At 55.1% G+C, this 26024-nt stretch overlaps 1 long non-coding RNA gene and 1 pseudogene across 1 annotated transcript; one reads left to right on the top strand and one right to left on the bottom strand.

Moving 5' to 3' along the window:
• Window positions 1-9699: 9699 nt before the first annotated feature.
• On the top strand, window positions 9700-16446 carry LOC144375913 (uncharacterized). The gene is made up of 3 exons (XR_013435762.1): window positions 9700-9775; window positions 14089-14271; window positions 16330-16446. It is a non-coding gene; the product is annotated as an uncharacterized LOC144375913 (long non-coding RNA).
• A 7943-nt stretch (window positions 16447-24389) lies between these two features.
• Window positions 24390-25117, bottom strand: LOC101975861 (serine racemase pseudogene; annotated as a pseudogene).
• Window positions 25118-26024: the final 907 nt, after the last annotated feature.

The following is a 26024-nucleotide window of genomic DNA, read 5'->3' on the forward strand; positions in this document are numbered from 1 at the left end:
GCCATCCTCTGCACTCGGCCCCTCCAAGCACAGCTGCAGCCCGTGGAGCAGGCAGAGGAATGAACACTCCGGTCCCAGTCAGCCCTGGGTGGCCACCTGCACCTGGCCAGCACTCCACACAGCACACCGGACTCCCCACCTCTGTGTCCAACTGTGGGAGGCCTGAAACCAAAGCAGCCGGCCGCAGAGGCCTCAGGGGAAGCGGGCCCCAGGCATTCTGGGCATTGAAGTCCAGCATCCTGCCCACGCAACCCTCACCATGATGGCCCCTGGAAGCCAAGGCCCCTGGGCACTGTAGTCCAGCGTTCTCCTCAGGCACCCTCACCATGATGGCTCCAGGGGCATTCTGGGTATTGCAGTCCAGCCTCCTGCCCACGCAACCCTCATCTAATGCCCCCCCTCCTGGAAGCCGAGGACCCCAAGCATTCTGGGTAGTGTAGTCCAGAGGTCTGCCCATGCAACCCTCATCGTGATGCCCCCCCCCACGGAAGCCGAGGGCCCCAGGCATTCTGGGTAGTGTAGTCCAGAGGTCTGCCTACGCAACTCTCACCAGGATGGCCCCTGGAGCATTCTGGGTATTGCAGTCCAGCATCCTGCCCACCCAACCGTCACCTTGATGCCCCCACTCATGGAAGCCGAGGGCCCCAAGCATTCTGGGTAGTGTAGTCCAGAAGCAACCCTCACTGTGATGCCCCCCCATCCTAGAAGCGGGGGTCATTAGCATTCTGGCAAGTGTAGTCCAGAGATCGGCCCATGCAACCCTTATGGTGATGGCGCTCCCAGGCAGCCGAGGGCCATTCGCATTCTGGGTAGTGTAGTCCAGAGCTCTGTCCACGCAGCTCTCACCAAGATGGGCCCTCTCCCCCGCCAAGCAGCAGGCCCCAGGGATTCTGGGTAGTGTGCTTTGGCGCTCTGTCAAGTCACTACAGATACTGAAGCCAGATTTAAAGTTAGGTAGTTAGTGTAGTTAGGTAAACCGGGTCTAATACCGAGTGAAATCTAAAATGGAGGCCATGCTGGGAATGACTCAGGGAAAATACAGGACAACTCATGGAATGCTAATGAAGTTCCGAAAAGGCCCTAGGCCAAAGTCCACCTGGAAGTATTAATGAACAGCCCCCAACAGATTTGAAGACAGCCCATCCCAAAGAAATGTTAATGAGCCCATCACAAAGAAGTGATAATGAAGTCCTTCCTGCTCAGGCTACTTCTTTGGCCCACCTGTGTCCCACCCCTCGGGCCTTCCAACCTACGAAAGAACTATAAAAAGGGGAAACAACCACACTTCCACGGATTCCACCTTTTGGGTCCCCTTCTTCCTCCGGGGAGAAGTCTTTTCTTCTGTCCTTTAATAAATTTCTAATCTCTACTCTGGCCTTGCCTGGGCGTGCTTCTTTGGTGTTATTCTTCAACATCGGGGAGCAAGAACTCGTCACCGGTCAACAGCGGTAACAATACCCTGGGCAGCTGCGGGCCAGGAGGATTCTGGATATTGTAGTCAAGGGTTCTGCTATTCAGCCCCCTCTACAGAGGATCTGTCTACCCCTCAGCTGATCCATAACAATCCTCCTGGTCCCTCCTGGCATACACTAAGGGGAGCTGCACCCCACTAATGGGACACCAGGTGGGACATACTGGGAGTTCCATAAAAATTGGTCACACAGGTGGGCCCTCAGGTGCTGGGCAGGGGGCAGGAGCCATGCTGTCTCAAGGGACCTGTGATGAGGGGGGATGACCCCTGGCCTCACCATCCTAGCCCAAGGTCATCATGCAATCCAGGATGGCTACTACCAGGCAGGACAGAAGCTGCAGGCCAAGAATGTTGACATCCCAGTGACACCTGTTTTCCCTGGAGATAAGGGGGATAGGCCTGGACCCTCAGGGCTCCTGCCCCCTGGTTTGCCTGGGAGCTAAGCTCTGAGGGGACCAACAACCCAGGCATATAGAGGGGAACCTGGGGTCTGGGAGATCAAGGCCACTGGCCTGAGCTCAGAGGGACTGGGGAGGGGAGAGCGGGGGTCCCCAGTGGAGGCAATGGAGGGACAGTGGTCCCTGTGGTTTAGGTACTTGTCAGCTCATTGCTCTGCCTCAGCAATGCCACCCAGCCTGCACCAGCCTGCCTCCTGGGCAGTGGGCAGTGTTTTCTCATCACAGCTGGTTGGACACAGGGCTGGCTCCTGTGTGCACAGGCCCTCAGGGTCGCCACCACTTCTCCTCTCATGTCCCCTGGGAGAGTGGGTGGTGGGACATGGGATCAGATATTGGGGTGAGCAGATGCCACCTGGGGACGGGGGAGGGGGAGGAAGCTGGTCAATAACGGGGTGATGGGACATTATCGGGGAACGGGTGGTCAGATACAGGGTGGGGGACATCACCGAGTGTGTACGGAGACACCCGAGAGACAAGGCGAAGAGCCGAGGGCGGCTGAAGTGCGGAGACTTGACTAAGAGAGCCCAGTGACCTCGGAAGGGCCGAGTGTGTACGGAAAGGGCCGAGGGTCAAGGACAGAGTGGAAAAGGGGGACCCAAAGAGCCGATGTTGGCAGGGAGTAGTCGAGGGCCAAAGAATCGGTTCAGGGGTGGCGCAGAGTGTCCAGGTCCTGAGCGGACCGCGGGGGGCCACGCAGAGGGCACCGGGAGGGCCAGAGGCGGTGGACGGGCAGGGGGTCGGCAGGCGGGGAGGGGAGCGGGGCGGCGCAGGCTTGGAGGAGGGAGGCCCTGGAGGACGCTGGTGGCTGGTGTCGGACTGGCCAGGCAGGAAGCCGAGCCTGGGGCGGCTGGCAGGGCAGAGCCCAGGGCGGGCAGGCCCCTCAGGGGAGGGCCTGGGGTGGGGCAGTAGGGCGTGGTGGAGGCCCAGGGCAAGGGTCCTTCAGCGGGGCCCAGGTCAGGTGTAGCCTGAGAACAGACAGAGGAATACCACTTTCACTTTTGTGGTCAGTGTGGGAAGAGGACACGTGGGAGCCTGTGTCCCTCAGGAAGCCTCCCTGCAGAAGTACCCAGCCCGACACCCCTCAGAGATCTGATGGAGTCCAGGGCACAGAGCCTGAAGAGTCCTGGCAGGGGTGGGGTCGTGAATGTACCCAGGACACTGCGTCCTCCCCCAGTCGGCACTCCGGACACAGTGTACTCCTCCAGTCTACACTGCGTACACAGTGTCCTCCTCCCGTCTACACTCGGGACACAGTGTCCTCCTCCAGCCTACACTGGGGACACAGTGTTCTCCTTCAGCCATGGTGTCCAGTCTACACTCCGGACACCATGTCCTCCTCTAGTCTACACTCGGGAGCCTCAGATACAGTGTCCTCCTCCAGTCTACACTCGGGACATCCGTGTCCTCCTCCAGTCTACATTACGGACACAACATCCTCCCCCAGCCTACACTCCGGACACAGTGTCCTTTTTTAGCCTACACTGGGGACACAGTGTCCTCCTCCAGCCTACACTGGGGACACAGTGTTCTCCTTCAGCCTTCACTCGGGACACAATGTCCTCCTGCAGTATACACACAGGACACCGTATCCTCCTAAGTGACCTTGGCTTCCCATGAGAGTGACCATGAGGAGCACTTGTGTGCAAACCCCAGACAGTAGACAAGGCACTTCCTTTGGAGGGCACCTGTCTTCAAGGCCACCCGTTGGAGGAGGCCCCTGGCCTCCAGCCCTGTCTGTGGACTCTCAATTCAGAACTTAGACTTGCCCTAGCAACAAAGGTACCTGGCCCACAAACCCAGCGAAGACCGAATTCCTGTTTTCCCGGCCCACGAGGGAAGAACTCAGCCCTACTCAGGTCCTCAAGCCCTGGGAAGGGCCCCTGTTGGCTCCCCAGGCCGCCTTCCACCTGCTGGAGCAGCCTGTTTAGCAATCCATGCCCCTGCCTGTGCTCCTAGTTTGTCTTGCTGGGCTGTAATTATCTGTTAGGAGACCTTCTCCACAGGGAAATGCCAGAGGAAGCAGCTGCCCAGGGCCTGGGCTCTACATCGCCCTCTTCCTGGGCGAAGGGCAGCTGAATTTTTCCAGGGTGAGGTCACCTTTAGACAGAGTGGGCCCTGGATCCCCCAACCAGGAGGGGCTTTCTGAACCATTGTTCTCCAAGGCCTCCACCTGTCCCCACTGCTGTCTATACCAGGGTACTGACCTTGGCCATCTCCCAAGGTGAAAGGGCTCTTTCATCACATTGTAGGGATGGATGAGCCCCACTAGGAACGTCCCCCAGGACTGTGAGCTGTCTGCTGCTGGAGAAAGAGTCTGTGCAGATGTAATAGGTGAAGGATCTCGGGATGAGCTCCTCCTGGACACGGGGCCGTCATGCAATGCCACTGTGCTCCCAAGAGAGAAAGAGGGGACACAGACACAGAGGAGGAGCCACATGGAAATGGAGGAAGAGACTGGAGTGAGGGGCCAGCAGCCAAGGCCACCTGGAGCCCCAGGAGCTGGAGAGGCAGAAGGAGCCTCCCTGGGGCCTGTGGAGGGGGTTGGACACCACTGTAAGAGGCAGGTCCTGTCTACATCTTGACCCCAGAACCTTTGAGTGGGAACTTGTGTGGGAACAGGGTCTTTGCAGAGGTCATTAGTGAAGGGTCCTGAGCTCCTCCTGGGTCAGATGGCCCTCATGCAATGGCCGTGTCCTTAAAACAGAAGAGGGGACAGCCTCAGAGGAGGAGCCACATGGAAGATGCATTTGCACTTAAGGCCCCAGGTTGGTGGTCACTGGCTCCAGCAGACCCTCTGCTGTGTGGGTCTCATGAAGACAGATGGACCCTGCTACAGTGGTCACCAGGAGCTGTGTGACACGGTCTGGACAAAAGACCGTGGAAGAGCTGGTGTCTTTGGGGTCCTGCCTGTTGCCACATGTGGGCATCCCACCTCGGGGTGCTGCACTAGCCCCCTGTGCAGAGGGCCATGGGGACCCTCTCCTCATGCTGAGGGGGCCTCACTGCTTCCAAATCTCAGTTTTGATATGAAGTCAGGGCTGATGCCTGGGGTCACTACCCACTAGACCAAAGGGCCCTGAACACCCAGTGCCCACCCTGGGGGCTGCCCTCTATCTAATGATCTTGTGCTGCTTAGCCCCAGGCCCCTTGGCCAGACTGACTCAGGTGGCTCAGAATTCAGCTCTGCAGCAGGTGGGGACCCTCAGTAGTGTAGCAGGACTGAGCAGGGAGAGGGAGGGAGGGGTACAGGGGCTATGAGCAGGGAGAGGGAGGGAGGGGTACAGGGGCTGTGAGCAGGGAGAGAGAGGTACAGGGGGCTGTGAGCAGGGAGAGGGAGAGAGAGGTACAGGGGGCTGTGAGCAGGGAGAGGGAGGGAGGGAGAGGTACAGGGACCTGTGAGCAGGGACAGGGAGGGAGGGGTACAGGGGCTGTGAGCAGGGAGAGGGAGGGAGGGAGAGGTACAGGGACCTGTGAGCAGGGACAGGGAGGGAGGAGTACAGGGGCTGTGAGCAGGGAGAGGGAGGGAGGGGTACAGGGGCTGTGAGCAGGGAGAGGGAGGGAGGGGTACAGGGGCTGTGAGCAGGGAGAGGGAGGGAGGGGTACAGGGGGCTGTGAGCAGGGAGAGGGAGGGAGGGAGAGGTACAGGGACCTGTGAGCAGGGACAGGGAGGGAGGGGTACAGTGGGTGTGAGCAGGGAGAGGGAGGGAGGGGCACAGGGGGCTGTAAGCAGGGAGAGGGAGGGGGTTACAGGGTCCTGTGAGCAGGGAGAGGGAGGGAGGGGTACAGGGGCTGTGATCAGGGAGAGGGAGGGAGGGAGAGGTACAGGGACCTGTGAGCAGGGACAGGGAGGGAGGGGTACAGGGGGGTGTGAGCAGGGAGAGGGAGGGAGGGGCACAGGGGGCTGTGAGCAGGGAGAGGGAGGGAGGGAGAGGTACAGGGACCTGTGAGCAGGGACAGGGAGGGAGGGGTACAGGGGGATGTGAGTAGGGAGAGGGAGGGAGGGTACAGGGGACTGTGAGCAGGGAGAGGGAGGGGGTTACAGGGTCCTGTGAGCAGGGAGAGGGAGGGAGGGGTACAGGGGGCTGTGAGCAGGGACAGGGAGGGAGGGGTACAAGGGGGTGTGAGCAGGGAGAGGGAGGGAGGGGCACAGGGGACTGTGAGCAGGGACAGGGAGGGAGGGGTACAGGGGGCTGTGAGCAGGGACAGGGAGGGAGGGGTACAGGGGCATGTGAGCAGGGATGGGTGGGTGGGTGCCCCGATTCCCTCTACAAGCAGATGACCTTCCACTGGGCACCCCACCCCACAGCTGCCAAGGTCTACAAGATGCAGGGTTCCAAGTCTCTCCATATGGGAGCCCCCCCTTTCCCCCAGAAGCTCTCCTGGGACTGTGAGGGTCATGCCTTTGGGGCAGGGTCTCCCAGAGACTCTCTTCTGGTTCGGGAGGTCCTTGCTGCCCAGGGCATGAGTTCTGTGGCCAGCTAATATCAGTGTCCACTCCACTGCCGGCCCTGGGAATGCCAAAAGCCCTCTGCCACCTGATGAGGTAGGGATGCTGAGAGGGAGATGACCTGGAGGGTCTTGTGGTCCAAGAAGTCAGCAGGGTGCTGAGAAGAGGGGCAGATGGAGAAGGGACAGAGGGGACAGGGAGACAAACTGGAGTGATGAGGACCCAAGCTTAGGGCCTAGGGTCGTGAGTGGGGGAGATGCAGGAAGGAGCTTCCCAGGACCCTGCAGAGGACAGCCTGCCCTTCAGGACCCCAACCTCCAGAGGCAGGAGGTGCTTTGTGTCCCGAGGGTGTAGGGCTGACGGTGGCCAGCAGGGGGCGAAGGCAGTCTTCTGAGCATCAGCGCTGCTGTCTGCCTTAAGGAAGGGACTGGGTCCATCCCATGCTCACACACCAGGCAGGTGGGCAGTGCAGGGTGTAGGGCTGACGGTGGCCAGCAGGGGGCGAAGGCAGTCTTCTGAGCATCAGCGCTGCTGTCTGCCTTGAGGAAGGGACTGGGTCCATCCCATGCTCACACACCAGGCAGGTGGGCAGTGCAGGGTGTAGGGCTGACGGTGGCCAGCAGGGGGCGAAGGCAGTCTTCTGAGCATCAGCGCTGCTGTCTGCCTTGAGGAAGGAACTGGGTCCATCCCATGCTCACACACGGGGGCAGGTGAGCAGGGCTGTCCTGGCCCTGCCGGGTGGACACACAGGGCAGGTGGGCGGGGTTGTCCTGGTCCTGCCCACGCTGGACACACCAGGCAGGTGAGCAGTGCAGGGTGTAGGGCTGACGGTGGCCAGCAGGGGGCGAAGGCAGTCTTCTGAGCATCCGCGCCGCTGTGTGCCTTGAGGAAGGGACTGGGTCCATCCCATGATCACACACAGGGCAGGTGAGCAGGGCTGTCCTGGTCCTGCCCCAGCCGGATACATAGGTCAGGTGGGCGGGGCTGTCCTGGTCCTGCCCACGCTGGACACACAGAGGCAAGTGGGCGGGGCTATCCTGGTCCTCCTGTCCTCGCTGGACACACCGGGCAGGTGAGCAGGGATGTCCAGGTCCTGCCCACGTGGACACACAGGGCAGGTGAGCAGGGCTATCCTGGTCCTGCCGACGCTGGACACACCAGGCAGGTGAGCTGGGCAGTCTGATGAACAGGTGCTCATGGAAGGTGACCTTGACACAGATTCAGGACTGTGATGGGGGCAGGTGCAGGACCCAGAGTCACTCAGGAGAGGCTCAGGTGGAGGCTGAGGCCGCAGCCTGGGGAAGAAGTCAGCCTGTCACTCCTGGGACAGGAAAGTGCTCCTGCGGGACCCTGAGGCCAACCACATGCTCCTGAGGGACATAGAGTGCTGGGCGCAGGAGGAGGGAGGCTCAGGCCCTGGGCTGTGGGATTTGGTGATGGAGGAGCGCTGAGCCTCTTTCTCAGGGAGACTTCTGTCCCCAGGCAGACCCACAGCCTGAGCCCCACCTTGCCCCTGTGCCTCTCCCAGGAAGCAGCCTAAGGCGAGGTGACCCAAGGCTCTGGCAGACCCAGGGTGTTTTCCTGTCACACAGCCCCTAGGTGACAACCCCCATCAGGAAGGAGTTGGGACAGGGGGTGCTCAGCTGGGCCCCAGAGGAGGCCACTCCTAGACAGGAGACATGACAGAGCAGTGCTACCACTCACAGACCCAAAGAGAGGAGGGCAGGGTCTCATGTTCCTGGTCAGAGGGAGCCACCAGGGGGCAGGGGGCATGACCCCGGGGGCCTAGGCCTGTGTCGGGGTCCAGCGAGTCACTCCAGCAGGTCTCCCACAGCGAGTACCACCTGGTGGGCTCACCACAAGCACGCAGGTCATTGCAGCTCCCAAGATGCCTCAGGGCCACCACGGCTTCTCTGGACAGCCAAGTGGGATGTGGGGCCAGCAGGCAGAGTCCAGCACACTATCTCCAGCTGTCCCACAGGGAGGAAGGAGTGTCACCAGGAGGGTGAGAACTGGACACTGTCCATGTAACTGAGCCCTGCTCTGGTGGGGGAGCCCACCCCATGCCAGCAGGGTGGCAGCAGGACACTAGAAGTGTCACTGCAGGGGACACAGGCTCACACTGACTTGGCACAAGGATCCTGCTCTGGGGGAGCAGATGGGGAGAGGGTAGTGCCAGGGAGACCTGATGAAGAGGCTCCCAAACCCAGGGGTCCAAAGAGCTGAGCAGAGGGGAGGGGGAGGAGCCCCAGGGCCCAGGGAGCTGCAGAGCTGAGCAGAGGGGAGGGGGGAAGGAGCCCCAGGGCCCAGGGAGCTGCAGAGCTGAGCAGAGGGGAGGGGGGAAGGAGCCCCTGGGCCCAGGGAGCTGCAGAGCTGAGAAGCGGGGAGGGAGGGAGGAGCCTGGTGGACAGGACATCTGGAAGGCAGGGATGAGGGGCCAACTTTGGATGCAATTTCATGGCCCTATTAGTGTCCTGTGCTTGGAAGCAAAGTGTCACAGGGGCTGAAACCATTTCCCCAGTCAAGTGGGATCTTCTCCCCCAGCCTTGGAGGGCAGAAGGCTGAGACCAGGGGTCACAGGGCTTAGCTCCCTCCACAGGCTGCAGGGTAGGCTCCAGGCATGACTTGTCCAGCTACAGAGGGAACTTTACAGATGGCGGGAGTGCCAAGGTGGCCCTTCAGCACTTGTCCAGTGCAGGGGAACACTGGGGCTGATGTAGGAAATAACCACAAACCAGCAGCTGAAAACCACAGGAAACTGTCCTCTGCCAGCCCTGGAGGGCAGAGGCCAAGACCAGGGGCCCCAGGCTGAGATCCCTGCACAGACTCCAGGTGGCCCTGGGCTAGTGGCCCCTCACTGCAGTCTCTGCCTCCATCTCCACAGGGCTCCTCCTCTGTGTCTGTGTCCCCTCCTCTGTCTGTAGTGAGGACACTGCCATCGCATGAGGGCCACCTGACCCAGGATGGTGTCATCTTGAGATCATTACCTAATTACATCTGCAGAAACCCTACATGCAAAAGAAGCCCTATCCCATGGTCCCAGGTGCACTTGGGGTACTATTCAGCCCACTGGGGTTGGACATGGGGAGGCATTCCAGGTGGGGAGGAGGAAGGCAGGTGATTGTCAGGAGGAGGAGGAAGGCAGGGGAGCAGGGGCGAGTGGGCAAGCCCATATGGGATGCCTGATAGACTTCCAAGCAGGGTGCTGGGCACGGAGTCCCATCTGGGAGCCCGTGTGTGCTCATCTACAAACGGGGGAGTCATCAGCAGGTCAGAGGGTGTAAGTCATGAGACAGATGAGATTATCCGCCCCAGGCGCAGAAGGAAGCTGCCCCAGGACTCCAGGCAGGGCCTGGGAACCGGCCAGCGTTTGGCAGGTGGAGGACGAGCACTCTGGAGGTAGGACAGCTGGACCACCAGGAAGCGGGGAAGGGTGGGTGCCTGGTGTCCTGTTGTGGGGTCACGGGGGCATGACAACTGGTTTGGTGCCAGGGCCCCTGGAATGTGGGAGCAAAGGGCGTGTGGGGCTCTGTGCCCTCACAGTGTGTCTCAGGGAGAGCTAGGTCCTGTTGCATGGAGGCCCACCACCCTGCCCGCCCAGCCAAGGGACTGCCTGCCCCCTTTGGTTTCTGTCTCCAGCCCACTGTACCTTCCCACCAAGCCAAGGCAGCATTGTGTCCTGATGCTCAAGATGTCATGAGGTCTGACGCTGTCCAGCCGCTGCCTGTCCTTGGCTTGAGCATAGAGAGGAGAGCCATTGGGATGGATCAGGGGCCACCTCAGCCATCTTGACCTCAGGGTCCCACAAGGCTCCCTAAATATGTCCCCTTAGCTTTGAAGAGTTGCACGTCACTGGTGGTCCTGGGAGGTGTCTGCTCCTACAAGAGCCCCACAGAGCAGGTGTGTGTCCTGTCCACTGTGCCTAGAGAGTGAGTGGACACACCCATGCTGGGGTCGCTCCAGGGGCCACTGCAGGCTGCCCAGCAGGGGGACCTGACCTGTCTTCAAACCCTGAGGGCCAATCAGAAGGACCAGAGGGCCCCTCCCAATCTGGTGAGAGCCAGGCTACACACTGACCTCACTTTGAGCAGGAACCTTTGGGGTGAGGGGGCGCCCCCTGGCTGCAGCCAGTGCTCCCAAGAGCCCCAGCACCTTTCATGGAGTGGACGAGCTCCAGTCCAGCTCTCCATCCATTTTCCTTTAGACCCCCTCCACCCAGGGGGTGGCCTCTCCTGGGCTGTGGGAGCAGGAACCAGCCCCCAGCTCCCACCTTGATGGTCTCCCAGACAGGCGCTTGCAGTCCAGGGCCCTAAGGAGCTCTGGGACTAGGATTGGGTGAGGATACTGCCGAGCGCTGGCTTGGAACCCAGGAGGAGGAGGTTCCCAAAGGAGTCCTTCACCCACAAGGCCGGTTCTAGCCCATGGGGAGGGGACCATGGAGCCTGGGGTCCTTGGGTTCTGGGGCTGGAGCCTGGGGTGTGGAGGAGCTGGGCTCACTTAGCGGCATGGAGAGTGGGTGCGGGGACTCCACCTCCAACCAGCCAGCACCTCTCCTTTCGGGGACAGGGGGTGGAGGGGGGACAACTTGCCTGTGCCAAGCCTTCCTCCATAGCGGGAGGAACCCTTGGCGTGGGCCTGCAAGAGAGCAGCACCTCCCGCGAAAATCCTCTCCTTGCGGAGTGCCCCGACAATCCTGCTGGCAGAAAGTGGTGGTGACAGGAGAGACGCAGGGTCCCTGGCCCCACTGCAGTCGTTGGAGTGGCACGTGGGCAGAGGCCACTGGAGGAGCCTAGGGGAGGCTGGGGGAGTGAAGCCCAGACCATCTCAGAGGGCGGAGGATGATGCGGGGGCGGGGGGGGGGCGCTGGTGCCTGTGAACATTTGGGTCAGTTCTTTACAGGATGCCTGTGAGTAGAGCCCTGCCCAGCGCCCCGCGCGCATGTCCAGGGCTCCTGGTGTCTTCCCGGCGTCCCTCTGCACCTGCCCGGCGCCCCGTGTGCCTGCCCAGGGCTCCATGTACCTCCCCAGCGCCCCCTCTGCGCCTGCCCAGCGCCCCGTGTGCCTGCCCAGGGCTCCTGGTGCCTCCCCAGCGCTCCCTGTGCGCCTCCCCAGTGCCCCGTGTGCCTGCCCAGGGCTCCCGGTGCCTCCCCCGCGCCCCCTCTGCGCCTGCCCAATGCCCCGTGTGCTTGCTCAGGCTCCCCGTGCCTCCCCTCTGTGCCTGCCCAGCGCCCTGTGTGCCTGCCCAGGGCTCCCCGTGCCTCCCCTGCGTCCCTCTGCGCCTGCCGGGCCAAGCCTGTGCTCCCTGTGAGCCTGCCTGGGTGAGCCCCGTGGACCCCCAGTTGCAAGCGGGCGCTCTTCTGCAGTAGGAGAGGAGGAGCACAGTGTCCCTGTGCGAGGGGAGAACCCAGGAGGGCTGAGGAGGCGCGTGGTCGGCCCTAAGGGGAAGTCTCAGGGATGCCTGGTAGGGCGCTGGCCGCGACCTCGGGGGTCTCTACGGAAGCGAGGTCCCAGGGGCTGCTGCTTCTCCCACTCTAATGCAGAGTGCACGGACGACTCCTGCAACTGCTACCTTGGCTCTGCAGGACAGAGCAGGTGACATGCCACCGCCTTGGGCTCTGTTGATTTGGCGAAGCACAGAGGGAGGGAGGGGAGGGGAGGGCGGAAGGGAGTTGCCGCCCCCACCTGGTGGAGCCTTCAGCTGGCTGAGGCCAGAGTGCGGTGGAGTCCCAAGAGCTGAGCAAGCAGGACAGGACCAGGGCTGAGGAGCACGTGAGCCGCCCCAGTATGGGAGCCTTGGGCTGCTGGGCCTCCTGGTGCCATCCAGGAAGGGCCCTGTGAACTGAGTCCCACCGAGCGCAGGGGTCTCACAGCAACCCAATTAAAAGGAGCATTGAGAAGTGAGCCCTTCTGGAGGAGAGGTCTCCTGAGCGGACAGGGCAGGGTGTGTGCTCCGGAGCCAGCCACCTGCAGATCGCACCCTCACCCCAGCCTCTGAGCCGGGCCCACCTGGACAGTGGCTCAGCTTAGCAGCCCCTGCTTCCCAGGCTGTAGGTGGGGGGCCTGGAAGGTGGGGGAGGTGGGCACACTGTGCCACCAGAGGGAAAGGGGGACTCCTGGAACCTTGCCAGGGGGTGCCTCTTCAAGTAACGGGGCACCTGCACATTCTGTCGACCTCTCGGGTCATGCAGAGTGCCAGGCGGCACAGAGGAGCCAGCAGGGGTGCGGCTTGGCTGGGTGCCTCTCTGCATCCCCATGTTTGCCTGGGTGAGGCTTCATGAGCAGAAGAGGGCTGTCCTTGAGACCACAGAATGTGTCACACACCCGGGAGCGCCCAGCCCACACAGTCCAGCAGCCCTCACCGGATGACCAGGAGAATGGGGCAGAGAACAGGGCACTCACAGCCCTGTCCTTCTCCCAGGCCATGGCGTCCCCCAGGATCTAGGCTGTCATCCGGGAGAGGCACAGGATGGGGGAGTGTCCTGTGTGGGAAGAGGAGACCCGGCAGCTTGTGTATGTGGACATCACCGCCAGGACTGTGTGCTGGTGGAACCCAGTGTCTGGGGGAGGTGCAGACAGTGGGTCTAAGTGGACCTGGGGGCTGATGACCCCTGTGGGCTCACACACCTGGGAGGTACCTGTGTGTCTGTGGGACTTGCACACCTGTGTGGACTCTGACCCCTGTGGATTCACACACCTGAGAGGTACCTGTGTGTCTGTGGGGCTTGCACACCTGTGTGGACTCTGACCCCTGTGGATTCACACACCTGAAAGGTACCTGTGTGTCTGTGGGGCTTGCACACCTGTGTGGACTCTGACCTCTGTGGATTCACACACCTGGGAGGTACCTGTGTGTCTGTGGGGCTTGCACACCTGTGTAGATTGCTGACCCCTGTGGGCTCACACACCTGGGAGGTACCTGTGTGTCTGTGGGACTTGCACACCTGTGTGGACTCTGACCCCTGTGGATTCACACACCTGAGAGGTACCTGTGTGTCTGTGGGGCTTGCACACCTGTGTGGACTCTGACCCCTGTGGATTCACACACCTGAGAGGTACCTGTGTGTCTGTGGGGCTTGCACACCTGTGTGGACTCTGACCTCTGTGGATTCACACACCTGAGAGGTACCTGTGTGTCTGTGGGGCTTGCACACCTGTGTAGATTGCTGACCCCTGTGGATTCACACACCTGGGAGGTACCTGTGTGTCTGTGGGGCTTGCACACCTGTGTGGATGACGACCCCCTGAGGAGCAGAAGCAGTACTCTGGGAGCGTCCCCCCTCACCCTCACCCTCCCCAAGGGCAGGTGCCACTGTCCCCCTTGCAGATCAGGGCTGGCCCCATGTCTGTGTCTGGTCTCAGGCACCCTCCTGTGGAGCCTGCCCCAGGCCCAGCGGTCCTACCTGAGGGCTCAGGGGCACCCGAGGCTCTCACACTGGCACTGACGTGAGGAGAGGCCAGCGCTCTCTGCTCCTGCAATCCTGGTGGCCCTGCAGGCAGGCTCAGCAGCCTCCAGTCCCATCTGGAGGCCCTGTGGTGGCTGTCGTGGGGGGGGGGTGCAGAGAGGTGGTCCAGGCAGGCCCAGCAGGACTGGTCCTGTGCTGAGACGTGCTCTGTGCCCTGACAGTGCCTCCTGGCGGGAGCCCCATGGGTGGGGTGGCACCGTCTCCTGGAGAAGCAGCAGCCAGGCCACCCTGCTGTCCTCTGTCCTCCCAGGAGATCCTGTTGGCTGTGTGGCTCTGCGCAGAGAGGGCAGCTACGTGGTGGCCTCTGGCACCTGCCTTGGCCTCCTGGACTGGGCGATGGGGCAGGTGGAGTGGGCGGCCTGGCTGGACAGGGACAAGCGCCACAACAGGTTCAACGACGGGAAGGTGGACCCCGCCGGGAGGTTTGTGGCAGGTGGGCTGCTGAAAGGACTGGCCCAGGCCACCTGGAGAGCCTCCCGTCATGGTGGGTGCTGGCTGGGTGGGGACCTCAGGAGCCCTCCCCAGGCTGCTGGCAAGCGGCCCCCGGGGGCCATGCAGGTGCTGGGCAGCCCACAGGTTCCCTCCCACTCCAAATCCCATGGCTTCCAGGTCATTCTTCCTGGGTCCCTGCCCAGAGAGGACCTGGGGAGGGTTGAAGCCGCCAAGGTGGGGCAGCAGCCAGAGCTGCTGGCCAGAGGCCATTCACGTGCGGCTGAGGGCCCAGCACCTCTGCCTGAGCAGGCCTCTTCCCAGTGGAATATCTCTGGGGTCCCCCCTTCGCCCAGCACAGAGGCTCACTTACAGATGCCGCCTGAGGGCCATCCTGCCTGCTGTCCCCCGACTGAGGGTGACCACAGCTCTCTGCACAGTGGGTCTGTGTGGGGTGGGCAGGGCAGGGTGTTGCCCACTGACCTTCCACTCTCTCCAGGCACCATGCCAGAGGCGTCTGGCCCAGGAGTGTGGGAGCCGGGGCAGGGCTCCCTGTACACACTCTTCGCTGACCGCCCGGTGGTCAGACAGCTGGACTAGCTGGGCATCCCCAACGGGCTGGACTGGTCCCTGGACCACCGCACTCTCTACCACGTGGATAGCCTGGACTACTCTGTGCGGGACTCTGACTACGACCTACAGACAGGAGGCCTGGGTAGGGGCCGCCTTGCTAGCCCCCCACACCCTCCCCACGCGAAGGCCTCCGTGGCCAGCCCCCACACCCTCCCTGGGCGGGGCCTCTGTGGCCATTCCCCCCCAAGCCCTCCCTGGGCGGGGCCTCTGTGGCCCACCTCCCACCCCCTCCCTGGGCAGGGCCTCCAGTGGCCAGCCCCCCACACCCTCCCAGGATAGGGGCCTCCGTGGCCCACCCCCCACACCCTCCACAGGTGGGAGCCTCTTTGGCCCTCCCCTGACACCCTCGCAAGTCCCCTCCTGGGGTCCCAGAAGCACCACCGGGTCTGTCACTCCCTCCCGTTGTTGAGGCCATGCTATGTGACCTCCTGGTCTGGGCAGTGAGGCGCCACGCGCCTCTGTCTGTCCTGCTGCAGCAAACCCACGGCTGGTGTGCCAGCTGGAGCCAGAGCAAGGCATGCCAGATGGGCTGTGCGTGGACACCACGGGGACACTCTGGTTGGCCTGCATTGAGGGAGGCAGGGTGATCCGCATGGACCCGGAGACAGGTGTGTGCACAGGGCAGTCGGTCAAGGAGGGGCCATGGGGTGCTCTGTGCCACGGTGTTCAGGGTCCGGGAGTGGGAGGGCAGCAGCACTTGCTTGTCCAGCTACAGGGGGACCTGTGCAGATGGCGGGAGTGCCAGGGTGGCCCCTCAGCACTTGGCCAGTGCAGGGAACACAGGGGATGATGTAGAAAATGACCACAAAGCAGCGGTTGAAAACCACAGGACCTTGTCCTCTCCCACCCTGGAGGGCGGAGGCTGGACCAAGGTCCCAGGCTGAGCACCCTGCACAGGCTCCAGGGGGCTCCTCCTGCCTCTCCAGCTCCTGGGCTCCAGGTGGCCCTGGCTGGTGGCCCCTCACTCCAGTCTCTGCCTCCATCTCCACGGGGCTCCTCTTCTGGGTCTGTTTCCCCTCCTCTGTCTCTTGGGAGGACACAGCCATTGCATGAGGGCCCCCTGACCCAGGAGGAGCCCATCTCAGGACCTTTCACTAATGACCTCTGCAGAGACCCTGTTCCCACACCAGGTCCCACTCACAGGTTCTGGGGTGCAAATGTGGACAGGACCCACCTCTTACCATGGTGTCCAGCTCCCTCCATGGGCTCCAGGGAGGCTCCTCCTGCCTCTCCAGCTCCTGGGCTCCAGGTGGCCCTGCTGACCCCTGCAGTCCATGAGGCAGGGCAGAGTTGGGGATCAAGTGCTGCAGGTGCCAGGGAGAACCAGCAGGCCCAGGGCCCCACTGGGGAGTGGGCACAGTCAGGTCACCTGGGATCCTGCAGCAGGCGGGTGGCTGGGCTTAGGGACTTACCTGAGCTTTACTCACAGGGACGCGGCTGTGCACCCTGAAGATGCCAGTGTCCAGGGTGATGTCCTGCTGTTTCAGGGGGGCTGACTACTCCGACCTGTACGTGACCTCTGCAGCGGACAGCCTGAGTCCCGAGCAGCTGTTGTGGGAGCCGCAGGCAGGACACGTCTTCAAGGTCAGTGGGGTCTCCCTGCCAGGGTCAGCTTGGCTCCCGGCCACGTCTTCTCGGCCAGGTGTAATGCATCTTGACCTCGGGGACTGGAGCGGGCTTGGCAGCATCCATGGGGACATATGTCCACCTGGAACACAGCCCTCCCGAGGCCCCACATGCCCTGCTGTGCACAGAGACGTTTACCGGAGGTTTAGGAAGCTGGCGTGGCTGGCACTGCCGTGGCTGGGGCTGCTGGGAGACTCAGCCACGCCCAGGGACTCACCTCCACCCTCTCCTCCCGCAGGTCACGGGCCTGGGGGTGACGCATCCCGCCCCTTCGCTGGCTGAGGGACTCCACCGTCCAGCGCAGCTCAAGCCAGGCCTCCGTCCCTGGGGTGGGGCCAGGTTCGGCTCTGGCGGGGCACTCCCTGCCTGACCGCTGTTCACAGCTGATAATAAATGTGGCCACCTCAATGTCATCTCTGTAGCTGCTGCCCTGGGATGTGGTCCCCCCAGGGACCACCCCACGCTCTGTCCAGGGTCACTCAGCTTCAGCTTGTAATGCCCCTGTGTGTTCTACAAGGTCTCCACGGGTCACCTGCAGTCCCCAGAACATGTGGCCACACTGGTGTCTCTGAGGTTGGCCTCTCTGCCTCCACTTGGTGCTGGGTCACTGAGAGCAGGAACCTGAGCATGGGCTGTAGCTGTGCTGGACGTGCACAAGTCCATCTGCCAAGGATCAAGCCAGATATCAGGTTCCTTCACAGCACTGGGCGCCCAGTGCCTTTACTTCCAAATAGCCCATCTACCCTTGAAAGGCACCTGCACTCCAGCAGTGACCCAGTCCCTGCCCAGCCCCATCACCTGCCCACTGTCTGTGTCTGGATGGCCTGCTGTGGATAGGTCCTGCCCATGGAGTCCACACTATGTGACTCTTTGTGTCGGCTTCTCTCGGAGCCCCAGGTCTCAAGGTCTGTCCCACTTGCAGCACGTGTCAGAGCTGCAGTCCTTTTCAGGGCTGAGTAATATTCCATCATGTGGATGGACTCGTCCTGTTCCCCATTCCTCCTCAGTGGACAACTGGGTCACTTCTCCTTTCTGACCCTTGTGCATGGTGCTGCTGTGAATGTTCACACACAAGTTTTCATTCCAGCATCTGTTTCTGGGTCTTCAGGGACGTACCTAGGCTGGAGGTGCTGGTGGAATGGGAACTCCCTGCGTAACCCTGAGAGGCCCCTGCACACTGTCCCTGCACAGGGGCTCCATGCTGCCCTCACACAACACACATGCTAAGAGTGACTTAGAACGTTGAATCCCCGACTCCAGAGGGCTCAGCACAGGGCTCCTGGAGGTCCCCACACAGGTGGCCTGCAGGTGCACAGCTGCCGGGAGTCTCTGTCCTGGGGTCCCATGGTCATGGTGGCAGAGTTCAGCTTGTCCTGTGGGCAGGGGTGGGCAGTGCTGTGACCAGGAAGGGCTGACCTGGGACTCAAGCCTCCATCTGGGAGTGAGGCCTGTGTGGAGTTGTTCCTGGCCGAGTGGTCAGTCCTGGAGAGGGGCGGCTGGCCTGGGAAGAGGGAGAGACCTGGTCTCAGGTGCAGCCCCTGATACAGGGTGCTGAGGGGCCAGGCGGGGACCTTAGGGAGGCCAAGCAGGGGCCCAGGAGGTGGGCATCCTCCTGCTGACCACCACTGTCTGCTCAGGGGCTGGGAGTCCAGGAGGCAACTGGGCTTTGCCTTGTCTACATTGGAAAGCACTGGTGTCCACTGTCTGTGTGGTGCTGGTGTATGCCACACAGAGCGCTGGAGAGGACATCTGTAAGACAGTGGACGCCCGCGCTGCCCCAGGCCAGGGGCGGGGTGCCGGGTCCTCACTGAAGTGTCCCTCCTGCCCACCCTGGCTGGGCAGTTTCTGTTCCTGCCTGAGCAGATGGTCAGCCAGGAGAGTGGTCACCTGGACCAGCACTCACCTCTGTGGGAGTGCCCACAGCTTGCCAGCCGCCTGCCCCAGGTCTGCAGGGACCCCTTCTATATATGGATATCACATTAGAACCAAAAGCCACAGAGCAGCTATTATATCAGTTTTCAATGCAATATTATGTTTAACATATGATACAAAAGGCCCCAGAGCAGCTATATCAGTTTTTGATACTGTAGGATGGACATAATCATAGTGTTAAACACAATAGGGCAGCTATTATGTTACTTTATTTATTTATTTATTTTTAAATTTTCTATCTATTTATTTACTTGTTTGTTTGCTTATATTTTGTACCAAGGATTGAACCAAGGGTTGCTTAACAAATAAGCCACATTGACTGCACTTTTTCATTTTTAATTATTTCTATTTTGATAGAGGAATTCTCTAAGTAGTTCAGCAGGTACGTTGTTAAGGCTAAGGCTACCTTTGAACTTGGGATCCTCCTGCCTAAAAGTCCTGAGCTGCTGAGATCAAAGAGATGTGCCACTGTGGTGGCCCTAGGCTAAACTTTCATTAACTGTCTTAAATTGTTAGTATGCATGCACCTGAAACAAAGTCAAAATACATCAGGCAGAGACATACAAAACTTCCCAGGACAATGAAGAATACATGGCTAAATTCGGGGACATCACCATAACTCGGTTGGTCTGTGACCATATAACAGAGCAACAGACAGGAGGACTTCCCTGGTCATTAGTTAATAGTGAAACACACAGCCTTCTCAGAACCACAGTAAAACTCCCCAGAACAGGCCACGTTCTGAGCCATAAGCCTCACCTCAACAAGTGTACAATGTCAGTGAAATCCTAAGTATGCTCAAAGAACATGGGAGTTAAAGCAGAAATCAGATCAGAAGCAGCTGGAAAACGTCTAAGCAACGGGAGATGCAACACAGGGCTCTAAACAGACCCAGGAAGAAGAGGTAATTCAAGGGAAAACTTGACCATGGTGAGAAAAATAAAATGTACAAGTCCAACATGGGAATACCACACAAATGGTGCATTGGGGGTCTCTAGAGCATCCAAATCACATTCCAGAAAAGAAGAGAAAAAAAACCAATCACTAAAATTGGCATTTAAGGAAAGCAGAGAAAGAGCAAAGTAAGTGCCAATTAAGCACAGGCGGGTAACAGAGGGTGTTGGTGAAACCCCAATCAAGAAATCAGCAGTCTGCAAAACCAAGTTCTCATGAATATCAGCATCACTGACAAACTAATATTGGTTTAAGAAAACAGAGGACAGGAGTGAGGTTATGGCTCAGTATACAGAGCTTGCCTAGCACCAGTGAGATATTGGGTTCAATTCTTACTACCACATCAAAGTAAATAAATAGAACAAAGATATGAAAAATACCTTAAACATTAAACAAATAAGAAAACCAAGGACACAGAAACTGCCCATTACAATTAAGATAGCCACCGTTACCATCCATGGGCTCTTCAACAATATCATGAACATGCACTTGACACAAATCAGATAATTTAGAGTAACTGGCCCACTACTTTGAGAGAGACCATCTCCTACAACTTACACAGAAGGCCAAATACACAAAACACACGAGCCTGTGCCTACTGAAGAAACTGACTCAATAACTCATTACCATCAAAAGAGTGAAATGTAGGGCTCTTAGACATTCTACAGGCTGCCACTAGACATTCCAGAACTGCTATCAATTTTCTACATTTCTTTTGAGAATGCAGAAGCAGAGGAAACACCTTCTAATTTCATTGAAGGCATATGTTACAATATTATCAAAATTAACTTGATAAAATGAGGAAACTATGAATTACTCTCATGATCATAAATGCAAAATACCTCCACAAGCATTACTTAACTGAATCCAAAAATAATTAAAAAGAATTGCATACCAAGTCCAAGACGTTGAAAAGAGTAGAGACTGTAAACTAGAGAGAAAGGGTGTATGATAGTATGTGTGATGGCTCATTTGAATCGTCACCTTGATGGGATTAAGAGACACACTTTTGGTATGTCCATGAGGTTTTGTCTAAGAGTTATTGGCATGTAGCATAGCAAACTGGAAAACCTCCCTAAGTCTGAGTAATGTCATCCAAATAGGATGGTGGCTTGCGTGGAATAAAAGTTGCAACAACATGGTAGCAGCTGCAGATGCAAGCTCGATTCTACATAGATGGGTTTTCCACTTCTGCTGTGATTGCCTGAGTATATTAGACTTTTCCTTTTTCACTCTTCCAAAGCCGATTCTCCCAATGATTCTCCAGGGAGTTTCCAGAAGCACTGGATCTCAGACTAGGGTAGCACCATTGATCCCTCTTGTTCAGAGGCTTCAGCATCTTGGGCTGCACAGCTACTTCTTCTCCAGCTCCCCAGCCAGCAGACTGCCACAGAGGACTCTCCAGTTTCTGGTCATCTCAGACAATCTAATAAATCCTCTTTTTGTAATTATTCTTCCTGTTGATTCTGTTCCAATGGAGAACCCTGACTAATGTAATATATAAGACTACAATCACTCATTTTTGTCTTTCTAGAGGACAGGGTGTTTTCTCGAGGACCTCAAGGCACCAGAGATAGAGGGAAGCACACGCTGCTCAGAATCACCTAGGCCTTTTGGCAGAGCTCCATGTTACTTTAGATGCAACAATATAGATATCATATTAGCTGTGAAGGCCACAGGGCAAATACTATATCAGTTTTAGTTTTATTTCTTTATGTTTTTGGTATCAGAGATTGAATTCAGGAGAACTCAACCACTGAGCTACATTCCCGGCCCTATTTTATATTTTATTTAGAGACAGAGTCTCACTGAGTTGCTTAGCACCTCACTTTTGCTGAGGCTGGCTTTGAATTCACAATCCTCCTGTCTCAGCCTCCTGAGCCACTGGGATTACAGGCATGTGTCACTGCGCCTGGCCTTCGATCAGTTTTAGATCCTGTATTATGGACATTGTATTAATATCAGAGGCCACAGAGCAGCTGTCATATCAATTTTAAATGCTATATTAGTCTTAAAGGACACAGGGCAGCCACTTTATCAGTTTTTGATGCTCTAGTATAGATATCATATCAGTACTGAAGACCATGGGGCAGGAATTATATCACTTTTAAAAGTAACAATATGGATACTGCATTAGTATTATACTATAATAACTTGAAATGCCATTATTTTATTTTATTAATTAATGGATATCATTTTATTATAAAAGGCTACAGTGTAGCTATTTTAATAGTTTTGGAAGATAGAGCATGGATATTATATTAACATTAAAGGCCAAAGGGAAGCTAGTATATTAATTTTACATGCTGTTCTATGGATATCATAATAATATTTAAACTACAGGGCAGTTATTATATTAGCTTAAGATGCAATAAGATGGATATTCCATCAATATTAAAAGCCACAGGGCATGTATTATATTTCTTTCAGATGTTATAGTTTAAATATTATATTAGTATTAAAGGTCACAGGGAAGCTAAGTATTAGTTTTAGAGTTTATACTATGGATATGATGTTAGTATTAAAGACAACAGGGCAACTGTTATATTATTTCCAATGATAAAGTATGGATACTATATCAGAACTATAGGCCACAGGGCTGCTATTTATTAGTTTTAAATGCTATAGTATAGATATCATAAAAGAATTGAAGGTCACAGAGCAGGTATTGTATTCATTTTAGATGCTGTAGTATGGATTTTATATAGTATTAAAAGGCCACAGGGCAACTATCATTTCAGTTTTAGGGGGCACAGTGTTGATATTATTAGAGACCATAGGGCAGCTAGTATATCAGCATTAGATGCTATATGTGGATTTTGTATTAATATGGAAGGCCACAGGAGAGCTAGAATATTACCTTAAGAGGCCACAGTATGGTTATAATATTAACAATGGTGTCACAGGCAGCTCCTACAGTACTTAGTATAGATGCTGTAGTATATATACCATATCAGTATTAAAGCCTAGCTAGGCAGTAATCCCAGTGAGTTAGGAAGCTGAGGCAGGAGGATTACAAGTTCAAGACCAGCCTTAGCAACTTAGTGATTCCTCCAAGTAATTTATCAAGACCCTGTGTCAAAATGAATTAAAAAAATCTAAAAAGGGCTGGGATAGGGCTGGGTTAAATAGGGATAGGGCTGGGTTAAATGCTCCTAGTTTGAATTCCTAGTATTAAAGCCAAAACTTCAGTTATTATATTAGTTCTATATGCTATACTATATATAACTTATTAGTATTATGTTATTATTTTCATTTTAGATACTATAGTTTGGATATCATATTATTATCAAATGCCAGAGCAGTAGGCATTTAGTTAATTTATAATAACTTTAGATGCTATATATAGTATGGATATCATAATAGTATCAAAGTTCAGAAGGCAGCTACTATATTACTTTTAGAAGACATAGTATAGAGATTTTATTAAATTTAAGGCTAAAGGCAACAGGGCTGATATTATATCCATTTTAAATGCTATATTATAGATATCATATTATATGGATATCATATTCAAGGCCACAGATTAGCTATCATATCAATTTAAGATGCTATAATAGGGATGTCATATTGGTATTGAAGGATACAGGGCAGCTATTATATCCGTTTTAGATGCAATCATATGGGTACTACATTAGTGGCTATAGGGCAGATATTATATTAGCTTGAGATCCTATAGCAAGGATATTAATTTTGTATAAGAGACTACTGGGCAGCTATTATATTAGTTTCGGATGCTATTGTTTGGATGTATTATTAACATTAGAGGTTACAGGGAAGTTATTATATTAGTAACAGTATTAAACCCTCAGAACAGTTATTTTATATTAGTTGAACGGTTAGGGTTAGAGTTAGGGTTAGGTGCTACAGAATAGATATTACTTCAATATTAAAGTCTCAGAGCAGCTATTATAAAAATGTAGATGCTGTAGTATGGATATTATACTAATGTGAAACGCTACATGAGAGCTATACTATCTTATTCTGCAGCCACAGTATGCATATATTAACACTAAATACCACATGGAAGTTTTTACAGTACTGTAAGATGCTACAGTAAATATACTACATTACTAATAAAGGCCAAAGTTTAGTTGTTATATTAGTTTTAGATACTATATTATTTTTAGATAGTATTCTGAGTATCATAATAGTATTGGCAGCTATTATATCAGATTTAGATGCTACATTATGGAGAATTTATTAATACTAATGGCCAAAGGGCAGCTATCTTATCAGTTTTAGATGCCAAAACAGGTAATCACATTAGTACTAATAGCTGCAGGACAGCTATTATATTACTATTAAGACCACAGGGGAGATATTATATCCATTTAGATGATAGAGTATTATATCTTATTTGTTTTTTATTTTAACATTATGTTTTTTAATAGAGGTAGGAACAAAGGAAGAGGATGGGATCTGATTGCTTTTATGGTGTGAGGGTTGTGTTTACATTATGAGTAAATGTTTCATTTTGGTCTTCTGTATGCTGCATCTAAGAGGATGTGCTATGGTTTAAACCAGTGGAACTGAGAACAAAGTGGGGCTGTAGAGGACACATCAGGGAGCCTTTAGGTAAGAAAATGTGGAATTTGGGATTCAGAAGGATTCTGTCTTATTGTTACTAATTAGCACTGTAGAGATGGGGCCTGCAGGTTGTGACTGAGCAATTTGTAGTTAATACTTCAGTCCATCAGTCTGCTGTCCTGTTTACAAAAGATCTTGGCTCAGTTAAGTAAGGAAGTTTTTCTACTTAGTCTAAGAAAACTATTAAGTTTACTGAAATATCTGTTCTCCATTAGGACTTTGAAAACTTTACGAGAAGATGTTTTGGTGCTGGGGATCAAACTAGGGTCCTTGCACATACCAGGCAAGTGCTCTGCCACTGAGCTGCCCTAAATAAGGGGAACATGATAAACAAAAATTTCATGTATCTAGAGAGACACTGAAGCCCATCTCTTTCTTTTATATAAATTAAACAGAAACAGACTGATAAGGAGCTGGCCTTTCAGCATGCTTCACCCAACTTAAGGAGGTTAAGTCTACATTTCCACCACTGAGAACAATACAGATGTTCTTTACTTCTGGAGAAACTGCTTGAAAATTCCGAGACAGCACAGCAGCCCCTCCGACACAGCTGTAGGTTCAATGAGTAGTTTCATCCTTTCCCAAAGCAGCTGTGTCCTGAGATTTTAGCTTCCCACTTGATTTCATCCTCTGTGACAGTGAAGACATCATCTACAAGGTCCCTTACAAGAGGCCAGTGTTTAAGCCAATGCTGGATTTGACACCATCTGCTATAGTTTCTGAAGGATAAGGATTGGGGGTCAGTTTCCCTTTCAGTTTGGACTTGTAGCAATCAGCTGCATTCAAGAGTTCGGCAGCATGTACCATCACGCTAGGTTTCAGAGCCTTAACAGTAATTTCCATTCCAGCAACCCTCCCTCCTCCCCTACAGGAACCACCAGTGCATCCACCAGGGAACCTGACTCAGCACTTCTAAGGCAATTGTGCCTTGCCCAGCTGTCACTGCAGGCTCCTGGTTGGGAGGTACCATGATGGCTTCTGTTTCTTCCAAAATTCTTTTTGTAACCTTTCCTCTGGACTCATCGCTCGGTTCACTGTAAACTATAGAGGCTCCATAGGCTTGTATTGCCAGTTTTTTACAGTTGGGAGCTGTGTGGGGTACCACAATATAAGCAGGAATCTTTTCCAACTTAGCAGCATAAATGAGGGCCTGGCCATGATCTCCACTGCTGTGAGTAACAACAGCTTCGGGCTTCCCTTCTAAGGTGGCAGGAATTAAGCCTCTGATGGCATTAAGCGCCACACGAATCTTAAAAGATCCAGTTTTCTGGAAGACTTCACATTTGAAGAAAAGATTGCGTCCTGCTACTTGATTCAAAATAGAGCTTGTTAGCACTGGTGTGAGATCGATGTAATCTCGAATGTTGATGTGAGGTTTTTCAACATCAGCAAAGGAGATGCAGCACTGAGCACACGTGGTTCTCTGCTGCCTTTTGCATGTTGGCTTCTTTTTCACTGCAGACCAGCTGGTTCCATATGATAGGACACGTGGCTGCTGACAGCTCCTATGTTTTACATTTTATTGCTTCCACACTCACTGCTCCAGAGCCTTCACCTCCAGCCTCCTGTATACCTTATTTGTATTTAAGGCTACAGGACAGCTATTATATCAGTTTTAGATGCTATTCTAAGCAGTTTTAGATGTTCTACTAGTATAATATCATATCAGTATTTTTTTTTTAGAGAATTTTTTTTAATATTTATTTTTTAGTTCTCGGCGGACACAACATCTTTGTTGGTATGTGGTGCTGAGGATCGAACCCGGGCCGCACGCATGCCAGGCGAGCGCGCTACCGCTTGAGCCACATCCCCAGCCCCTCATATCAGTATTAAAGGTATCAGGGCAACTATTTGTTTTAGGTGATGCAGTATGTATATTATTTAGTGCTAAGACCACAGTACAGCCATTATATTAATTCAGATGCTACAGTATGATATTATATTAATATTAAAGGTCACAGGGCAGCTATTTTATCAGTTTAAGATGACATGATATGAATATCATTAGTATTATATATATTA

Source organism: Ictidomys tridecemlineatus, chromosome 3, assembly GCF_052094955.1.
Source record: "Ictidomys tridecemlineatus isolate mIctTri1 chromosome 3, mIctTri1.hap1, whole genome shotgun sequence".
In the NCBI taxonomy this organism is placed as follows: domain Eukaryota; kingdom Metazoa; phylum Chordata; class Mammalia; order Rodentia; family Sciuridae; genus Ictidomys; species Ictidomys tridecemlineatus.